The sequence below is a fragment of the Triticum aestivum genome, chromosome 2B (genome assembly GCF_018294505.1).
Source record: "Triticum aestivum cultivar Chinese Spring chromosome 2B, IWGSC CS RefSeq v2.1, whole genome shotgun sequence".
NCBI classification, from domain to species: domain Eukaryota; kingdom Viridiplantae; phylum Streptophyta; class Magnoliopsida; order Poales; family Poaceae; genus Triticum; species Triticum aestivum.
This window is the reverse complement of record NC_057798.1, coordinates 782,603,294-782,613,699: the sequence shown is the minus strand read 5'-3', so window position 1 is coordinate 782,613,699 and position 10,406 is coordinate 782,603,294. Positions and strand designations below refer to the sequence as shown.

General features: G+C 45.9%; 1 pseudogene; it reads right to left on the bottom strand.

Annotated features, from left to right (window-relative positions):
- Nucleotides 1-776: 776 nt before the first annotated feature.
- Nucleotides 777-5,086, bottom strand: LOC123039649 (U-box domain-containing protein 21-like; annotated as a pseudogene).
- Between the last annotated feature and the right edge of the window lie 5,320 nt (nucleotides 5,087-10,406).

Here is a 10,406-nt window from a genome sequence, read left to right as displayed (position 1 = left end):
GTATTTTGAAGTATTGAGAATATTTTGAGCTGTTTGGCTAGTGCAGTATATACCAACGTATGTAATAGCTAGCTAGCCGTTTTCTCCTTAGCTTACCCAGCCGTTGCAGACCCGACGCCCATGCAAAAAGGCCACCCACATGCACAAAATCCACTGCCAAACTATCAAGGACCACTCCCAAAGCTCGGCCTGCAGCTTACGAAAGATGAGAAACACCGTGCATTGCGGTGGTCACCAACTCCTTCCTCTCAGTTACGGCGACGTGACTCGACCTGCTGTCGGTCGGCCGACACCGTAGCAGTCGCACAAAGAGAAGTAGGAGCGGTGGTGATTGCAATCTTCATCAGATGGCAGGGGTTGTCTTCCTCGGCAAGCAAGGTCTGCTGGCTTCATGCCACGGGTCTCCTTGAGAAGAGAAGGGAACAGATGATAGCCGAGCGTACTCGCTTTTTTTTCCAATGTCGTCTCTTTGTTGTCCACGGCAACCGAGGTAGATGATTTTCAACGATTAGAGAGCAGCGGCGGCTTGGGAGTGAAGGAGGAGTCGAGGAAGAAGCAACATGCTCGTTTTCTTCGCCTGCTCTGTTTTAGAAAAAGAGGTCCAGGGTTCTTTTTATTTGACAGAGAAAATATTGCGTTTTGAGAAATACGGTAGTATAAATACCACCTTTTTTTGGAGGCCAAACAGCTCAAAGTAATTAAACCATAGTATTTAGAAAAACTATAGTATTCTCAAAATACTTAGAAAATGCAAAGCTATCAAATGGGGCCCCTGATCTAGCTCCCAAAACAATCTAAACAAGGGTGAAAGCATACGCTAAAAATTCAGCATCTACAGTTCTACACCGATCAAAATGGCCTCTTGAGCCCCATGAAGTCCACCGTCTCGATGCACTCTACGCTGCCCCTGAAACCATTGAGCAGGTTGAGCAGCTCGATGCCTCAGCCCACCTGGAGCCGCTAAGGCGCCCACACGCAGCACCTCGTCGCAGCACACGCTGGCGCCCGTGTCCACGGCATGGCAGAGGCGTTAGAGTGCGGAGACGGCGAACTCCGTGGCCATGTCGGACACGTGGAACATCTCCAGAACCAGCACGACCAGCGCGTGCGCACGCGCGGACTCGAGGCCGATGTCGGTACACAGGACGCCGTCGAGCACGGCCAGTGCCTTCCCGCTCGTCCCCTTGTCAGCGTCCATGAGGTGCTCCACAACGACGAGCACTTCCCCTAGCTCGGCGAAGCGGGCGGCCGTTCGGTCGCTGCCGAAGACGAGATAGTAGGCCGTGACGAGCGCAACCTTGGTGGTCTGCGGGGACACGGAGTTCCTGGCGAGGCCAACGAGCGCACTGCATACGCCGGGCGTCCTGGAGATGATGCCGACGGTGTGCCAATCGGCGGACGAGGCGAGCTCGAGGAGGACGATGGCGGCGCTGGCCCGCGCGCCGAGGTCTCCGTGGGAGAGCACCGAGACGAGGGTGTTGAGAGACTCCGGGGAGGCAATGCAGTGCCGGGCCACGTCATCGAGAGGGAAGAACATGGTAAGGGCCGCCAAGATCTTCCCCAGCGTGCCCAATACTGTGCCGCTGGTGCCCTCCACGGGCTCACCAGCGAAGCCCTGGAAAGCCGAGGCGAGCTGGCGGGCAGCACGGGCAGCCGCGAGGCACCGGCGGTTGCGGTCGCTCTCCTTCCCGATGGCCTGGCCATGGCAGCTACCTGCCCGCAGGCGGCCGCATTCCCGCGCCTGGAGGCGAGCACCTCCGCCGGCGGTGGCGGCCTCGGTGACGGGCACCCGCTCGGCTTGGTTGGCAACGCACCAGGGTCCTGGATCATGCAGCGTGTGGCGCTGTTGGGGACGAGGTCGGTGAGCCGCACGGGGCCGCCGGTGATGGTGCACGTGCCACGCCCCCATACCAGTCCTTCATCAGCTTGAGCGAGATCGGGCACCGGAAGTGCGCTGGCACCACCAGCACCTCGTCGTTCCTGGTGTTCGCCACCTGCAGTCGTCGTTAGCCATGCGTGGCACACGACAGCGGATTGGGAGCTCTGGGTAGGAGCGGTGGTGCGTCGGTTCGTGGGCGGAGCGGCCGTGACTTTTCAGTTTCCACGCAATAGACGGGAGTTGAGGGGTGCGACGTGTGTTAGTGGGCAGTTGTTTTACTGGATTTGTATACGATGGATTATTCCTATTGCGAAGTAGCGATCGCACCGGCTGGTTTGTTTAGAACTAGTAAGTGTGCACGTGCAACACGCGTCTATTTGAACTAATAAGTGTGCATACACAATATGTATTTATTCGGATTAACATATTATACTAAACTTAATACAAGACAATTTATTCATAAATTTAAAATTTCCCTATAAAGTACACGATCTCTTATTTCCAACTCGTACAAATAATTTGAAATATCGTTTCTTCTTAATCAACATGTCTCCTGTATTAAAAGATCACCCACTTTTCTCAATGTATAAAATTCAAAATTATTTAGAAGATTCATCATGATTCTTCATATGCACACATTTATGCAAGTATAGTCACACATGAAAATGTCACTTAGGACAAGCTAAGGAACCGTTTCAGTGCCAACAAATTCCAGTCAAGAATTACACAAGATCGTCATGAACATATACAGAGAGAAGTGACCTCTCTTTCTCCGAGATTAATCGAACAACAAGTTTTTGTATATATCTATCCGACACTACTACATATATACAATATAACATCTCTTATAATCCCTAACATGTAAAATTAATTTCAACTTCCACATGGCATTCTTCGTCTTTATGTATGACATGGTCAAGAAAAAATCCCGCCAATTCCTCTTGAATTGCTCGTATGCGATCATGTGGTATGAGTTCATTCCGCATCTGTCACATCTAATTTAAAGAAGAGGGTCAATACATATATATGAAAGAAACTCAACACAATCGATGGTAATAAAATAAAATTGTGAATATTGTTTATGTACTAAATGATATGAAATTTACCATGACCACAAAATATCCTACATTCATCATCATCATAATCAACATGCAGTTTTTGCTTCTCTTGTATGTAGTCCAAGTTTTCTATCAGGAAAACATGTTAGCTCAACTGTAGATAAGGATTGTATGAAAATGCTCATGTAAAATTACAATTGCCATGTATCTGCTGGACAAACAAATACACTTATGCAAACTTCAGGGTTTTTTTAGCAAAACTTATGCGAACTTTATTTCTTTTCATTAAAACTTATGCAAACTTCTGGGTTTTTTCAGTGAAACGTAATTTTATGACTGCAAGTAAGGTCTTGGTTCAGCGAATTTGTATGTGAGTTCACTATGTAGTCGTGAGTTGGCCATGTAATAACCGGTAGTCAGTACTTAAAAAAACAAGGATGTCTGTTGCAGGTACGTGAAAATCAGTGAAAAAATAAATAAAGAAAGAAGGCGAACGTCTCTGTGTGTGCTTCAACGCTCCTCTGTTTCTCATTGCCTCACCTCTAGTTCATGTACTTCTAGATGTGTCACCACCGACGAGGTAGCGATGACAGTAAAAAAACAACACTCGATACTTACTTGATTAATGCGTGTGTGTGGTGCGTTCGCATGAAGGCGAGAGTCTCCGCCGTTTAGGCGTGCAAGCGGCCGTGGCGACCGTGTCCTCTCACCAGCTGGGCGGCATTGTCGACGCAGGTGAGTCAGTCGTCCAGCTTTGAGGCGACGGCCTCCACGCACCGGGATTAGCTTTGGACGACGTCGTCCACGCGCGAGTACCGGACAAGCATGTCCAACGGAGCAACACGCGTCAGAGCTGAGGGAGTCGGCGGTGGCTTCGGGCGAGTGAGATGGGGCCGTGATTAGCTTCACCTGCTTCACAGTGGCCGAGACCTGCACCGCCCTGGGGACGATAATGGTTGGCGACCAGGCGAATCTACATGCATGGTTGTGGGGGCAGATTTTTTTGGCCCGCTAATACTGGTCCAAGATACTCAGCGTTGCTCCCACTTGAAGGACCTCGGCGGTGGGTGGTTGTCAGCGTGAGTGTTGTGGATGAAGCCGAAGTCGACGCGGATGTCGGTGGTTCCCGGAGAGCATGCCCAGCATGTGGACGAAGTCGTTGCAGTCAGTAGAAGTGTGTTCGGAGGAAGCCGCAGCTCCTCCTCGCGTGTCTCCCATTGTGGCTCGCGTGGGTGGTGGGCTGGTGACGGCTCGCGACTCGCGGTCACGATTCCCTGATAGGAGACGATAGGATGCACTCGCGATTAGTTTCCTAATAATTAGATGCGTTTGTGATTAGTTATCTAATAGGATGCAGCCATGATTAGTTTCCCAATAATTAGATGCGTCCGTGATTAATTTCCTAATAGGATGGCTCGTAATTATTTTCCTAATAATAGGATGCGCGCGTGATTTTTTTTCCTAATAATAGGATGGGTTTGTGATTAGTTTCCTAATAATTAGATGTGCCCGTGATTAGTTTCTTAATAGGATGTGTCCGTGATTATAGTTTCCTAATTGACCAGGCATGGACTTTCATATTTTCCTCCGCGATGGAGTACGGTCAGTCAATGTAAATTGCTAAGTGCACACAGAGAACAGATTCGGTTAAGGCTAGCCGTTAAATTGAGTTTAGTGGGACTAATCATGCGGTGGAATGTATCCGTGTACGTTTGTGGGGTGCACTTAGAGAAGATAATGTTTGCTCTTTTATAAGTAGTATAGATGATTAAATTTTTTCTGAAGAAGTAGCGATCGCGCGGGGGCAAGGGTGGTCGAACCATCACGACGACGACTGCAGATCCTTCTTTAATAGTAGAGATTGGTAGATTACTCCATTGTAGTGCCAACGAAATTCCCTCCTTTAGAGAAAGAAGTTCAACTCCAAAACATCATTGCATGCGTGTATGTGTCTGCACGAACTGAAAATTATGGACCCCTCATGGTCTCTCAATATCATACATGCTCCTCCAACATCACCTAAGACCAAACCATCTGTATTTAGCTTCACTCTATCAATACCCGGTCTAGCCCAAGAAGGAACTGCAGCTGCGTCCATGATATTGCATGCAGATTGTTTCGACATAAAACTTGAGTTAGCTACTGCCATTTAAGTGAGGAAGGTAATTTTATTTATTTATTGACAAAGGAAGCTTTATTGATCTAAGTTTTTTTTTTTGAAAAGGAGGATATACCCCTCGGCCTCGCATCCGGGCGATACATGCAACCATATTACTGATCTAAGATAATGTGGTGATTTGAACGTACGGCTCAAGAGATAAAACAGTTTGAAAAATGAATCTATGAAAAAATGCATAAAACTCCTAGGTTGTGACAAGTGTTGCACATGCAGTGTGCCACTTGTCTCCATGATAGGAAGTGGGGGTGACCTTTGCAAGGAGTACCCTCTAACTAGTGATTTCGGACATCCATAGGTGGTCCCGGGATGATGTGTCCCACAACTCATTCCGGCCTCTGGTATTGGGCTGCAACCAAATGTACCCTGGACTCCTATCGATACACTGAGATTCCCTCCAACAGTAGGCAAAAGCACAAAGAGACTTCTTCAACAACGGAAGCTTTTTTTATCTTAGACAATAAATAATACAATTATGATCACTCATGGCCTCCATAATATATTCACGGCTTATAATTATTACATGAAAGAAAGACATCACTCTAAATATCATGCCGCATCGAGCAATAGCACGCAACAAATTCCCTAGCTTCATCAACCACTAAAAATAAACATTTGGATTGTGAAAATAGGCCCTCCAAAAGGCAATCAATCCCCCAACAAAGAGAGCTACACGCACACATGCTGCAATTGCTTTGATATAACCAACTACAAGAGTTTGCACGTTGAAGAGCAGCTTCTTTGAAACCCAATCAATGTATTCAGTAAGGATGCAAAAATAATTCCACCACTGTGAGGTACAACCAGCTAAGGTTAGACCTAGGGGGTTAGGAACAAGTATTCAAAAAGCACCACCAAGTTGCCATCCTTCATGTGTCGTCGCTCCCCACTTGCCAAGCTGGAATCACCATACTTCCTATCCTTGACAAACAATTTTTGATCCCCATGCATGCATTCTCAGCCAGTCCACCAACAAACGGTTTGGTCGTGAAAAAGCCAATAGACACACCCATGGATTTGCATTGCCCATCTGAGAAAGGTCAAATGTATACTAGATTGCGAACTCCAGGTGCCAGTGTCAAGGCGACACCAACTCTTTTGATTAACATGGCCATGCCCACGGGTTTGAAGATTGTGCCACAAAAGCTTACCCACGAAATAGGTCGGCTTCGCAGCCAACCTCCTCAGGATGCGACCAAATAAGCAAATCGGGGCACATGGCCCCAAATCAAATCGACCCACCTCATCCGAAGACAGTCGTCATGAATCTTGTTTCCTTTCTAGGATGTCGATGCGTTCATAATCCATGTTTGTGAGGTAGTTTCTTTTGGCGGATTTACACAAATAGGTTGAGCATGGTTCTTGGTGGTTGTGGTTGAAGGCCTGTTTAGCTCTTTTCTCGAAACAAGGCTTACATGAAGGTGTGGATGATAGTCGTTCTTGAGGTACTCTAGATGTGTCTCCGGACCTCACAACTCTGTGGTGGAATCTTGTAGGCGGTTCCTTTGTCGTATGGAGTTTCTCCTTTGGTTCAGAGAAATCGTGAAATTCCCGTCAACACAAACGGTGTGAGGTTTCCGCATTTCTGTGGTGTCAATGGTATTTGCCATGGGCGTAGTTATTGCTTTCTTCATCTTTTAGGGACTTGAAGCCAACTTCAGGGTCTTCTAGCCGAACTGAATGTTTGTGTCGGCCTTTTCATGTCGCGACAGTTCGGACTTGGCCACATGCTCCTCACGGTGCTACTCTGGTCCTTCATGGAGTTCGGTTGAAGTATGGCCTTAATGCGATGAGCTTTTGTCCAGCTTGCATCATGCACCATGGAGGCTCCCTTCTTGTCGGTGAGTTTTGTTCATGGGGAACCTCAGCTGATGGAGGCGTGATGGTGTCGTGGTTAAACTTTGACTTCTATTGACTTAGCCTGGCACACTTGACACTTGTACTTTTGTTGAACGCCACATATGACTAGGTGGGACCCCCGGTTATGTTTAATATTGTCCACAACAAGATCTACAGCTAAACTAATTATTTAAGTAAGGAATGTATCTTGAAGAAGATGAGGGCACTAATAGCTCTAGGGGTTCAAGCATGCGTAATCCTCCTCAAGTGCCAACCCTCCATTAGACAAGGGCTTGATACCATGCATGTCCTCATCCAACACTATCAACTCTTCGTTCCTTGTACGCCGAGTCTTGTCTGAAACCTTCCTTGGGAAGGTGATCTAATGTATGCATGCAACTCTATAGTTTGCTTCTAGAACATCTAAAGGCTCCAAACTATCTATCCTCCTAGGTATTCGAATATATGTGGTAATCATGTATCATACCCCTACTTCCGCATATGATTGGCTGATTATTCAAAATGCATTTGGAAAAATAAATAAAATCCTAGGTCTAGCTATCTGCTCACAAGCATTCCTTTCATACAGGAAATTAAATCTCATAGATGGCAGTGAAAAGTTAATTTGGTAAGATTAATTAGGAGTAACTGTTAGATAATAACGAGAAATAAACGAGACAAAGAGACACGGTTTTTTACGTGAAAACCCTTGCGGGAGAAAATCACGGACGCACGAAGGCGCAATCACTATGATGGAGGAGTATTACAAGCACGAGACGACAGGCCGTCTGAGGTGCGACTACATGGGGTATATAAGAGGGCAATACATGAGAGTCCTTGGAGGACAAGTAAACGAGTTGTACTCATACGCGTCGACGTCAACGCAAAGGCCCACACCGTATGTACTACGTCTAATTCAATACGGTACTAGAATTTAGATCATAATTTAACAATCTCCACCTTGATCCAAATTCCCTCCAGTAGTCGAGGAAAGTGAATAACTCCATCCAAATCAGCATAAACACCTTGTGCGTCAAAGTCCATAGGACTAATGAGAAATACCAACTAAGCCTGAGCAAAGCTCAAACTTATTGGTCGGAACTGGCTTTGTCATCATATCAGCAGGATTATCATGAGTACTTATCTTGCATACCTTCAAATCACCTTCAGCAACAACAGCTGGAATATAATGAAATCTGACATCAATGTGCTTTGTCCTCTCATGATACATTGGGTTCTTTGTAAGATATATGGCACTTTGACTGTCAGAAAATATGGTAGGGAAAGATGAATCTTCACAAAGCTCAGTGTACAAACCTCTCAACCAGATAGCTTCTTTGTATGCCTCAGAAATAGCCATATACTCGGCATCAGTAGTGGAACATGCCACAATAGACTGCAAAGTTGCTCTCCAACTCACAGCACAACCACCAATGGTGAAAACATAACCTGTGAGTGATCTTCTCTTATCCAAATCACCAGCAAAATCAGAATCAACAAAACCAACAAGTCCATCTCCAGTTTTCCCAAACTGTAAATAAGCATTAGAAGTACCATGCAGGTATCTGAAAATCCACTGAACTGCTCTCCAATGCTCTTTTTCAGGATTAGCCATGTATCTACTGACAACACTCAATGCATATGATAAATCTGGACGAGAACAAACCATGGCATACATAAGTGAACCAACTACACTCGAATAGGGAACTCTAGACATGTACTTAGTATCTGCATCTGACTTAGGACATAAAGCTGATGACAATTTGAAGTGTGCAGCTAACGGTGTACTCACCGGCTTGGCATTATGCATAATAAAACGACGAAGAACTTTATCAATATATCCCTTCTGACTTAGATATACTTTTCCAGACGGTCTATCTCTGGATATTTCCATGCCAAGAATTTTCTTTGCTGCACCCAAATCCTTCATCTCAAATTCATTACTCAATTGCTTCTTTAGTTCATTAATCTCTAACATACTCTTCGCAGCAATAAGCATATCATCAACATAAAGGAGCAAATAAATAGTTGAACCATCGACAGTTTTCAAATAAACACAACTATCATAATTAGACCTTTTGAAACCTTGAGAGAGCATAAAGGTGTCAAATCTCTTGTACCACTATCTAGGGGATTGCTTCAATCCATAAAGAGATTTATTTAACTTACAGACAAGCTTTTCTTTTCCAGGAATAACAAAACCTTCAGGTTGTTCCATATAAATATCCTCTTCTAATTCTCCATGTAAAAATGCAGTTTTAACATCCAATTGTTCAAGCTCAAGATCATGCATGGCAACAATACTGAGTAAAGTGCGAATAGAGCTATGCTTCACAACAGGAGAAAAGACTTCGTTATAGTCAATACCTAGAATCTGGCTATAACCTTTAGCAACTAACCTTGCTTTATATCTTGTCTCATCGTTAGGAGAAACACCTTCTTTCCTCTTGAAACCCCACTTGCAACGAATAGGTTTCTTCTCTCTAGGTAATCTTACTAAATCCCAAGTGCCATTTTTTCAAGTGATTCCATCTCATCATGCATAGCGGTCATCCACTTATTACTATCACCAGAAATAATAGCCTCGGAATATGAAGAAGGCTCAGCATTACCTTCAATCTCTTCTGCAACAGATAAAGCAAAAGAAACAATATTGCACTCTTCAATTAACCTGTCAGGTTTATTAATACCCCGTCTAACTCTGTCACGTGCAAGATTCCAACTGGGTGGAACAATAGGCTGATTTGGAGTGGGAGTGACATGTTCATCATCAACGACGGGTTCATCATGTGGATCAACAATTTCATTACCAGATGTATCACCTGAATCAATAACATGCTCCACCTGAACAGTAGGCTCCTGAACAATAGGCTGCTGTTCACTCTCAACAGGAACATTAGTAGATGAAACATCATGTAACATAGCAGATTCATTAAAGATAACATTCCTGCTAATAACACTACAGGAATCCAGTATTTTGCCGTCCGCCACGGCGGACGGCAAAGGCACGGACGGCGGACGGCAAAGAGCTTTGCCGTCAGCGGCGGACGGCAAAGAGTGATGGCAAAGACAGGGTCGGCAAACAGGTCCTTTTGCCGTCTGCTTTCCATGGCGGACGGCAAAGAGTCCTTTGCCTACAGTGGCAGAGGGCAAAGGGGAGGGACGGCAAAATACTTGACGTCCACCAGCGTTAGTCCGTTAGATGGCTAACGGCGGCCTTTGCCGTCCGCCAGCGAACGACAAATTTGACCACCCCTTTGCCGTCCGCCTGTTGACGTCAGCAGGGCGTCAACGCCCACGGTGGTTTGCCGTCAGCCACGGCGGACGGCAAAGGTTATGTCTTTGCCATCAGCTTTTCTTTGCCGTCAGCCAGCTGACGACAAAACCTTTGTCGTCCGCCACGGTAGGCAAATTTGCCAAATGGCACAGGTGCCAGGAAGCACAGGTGGGCGCC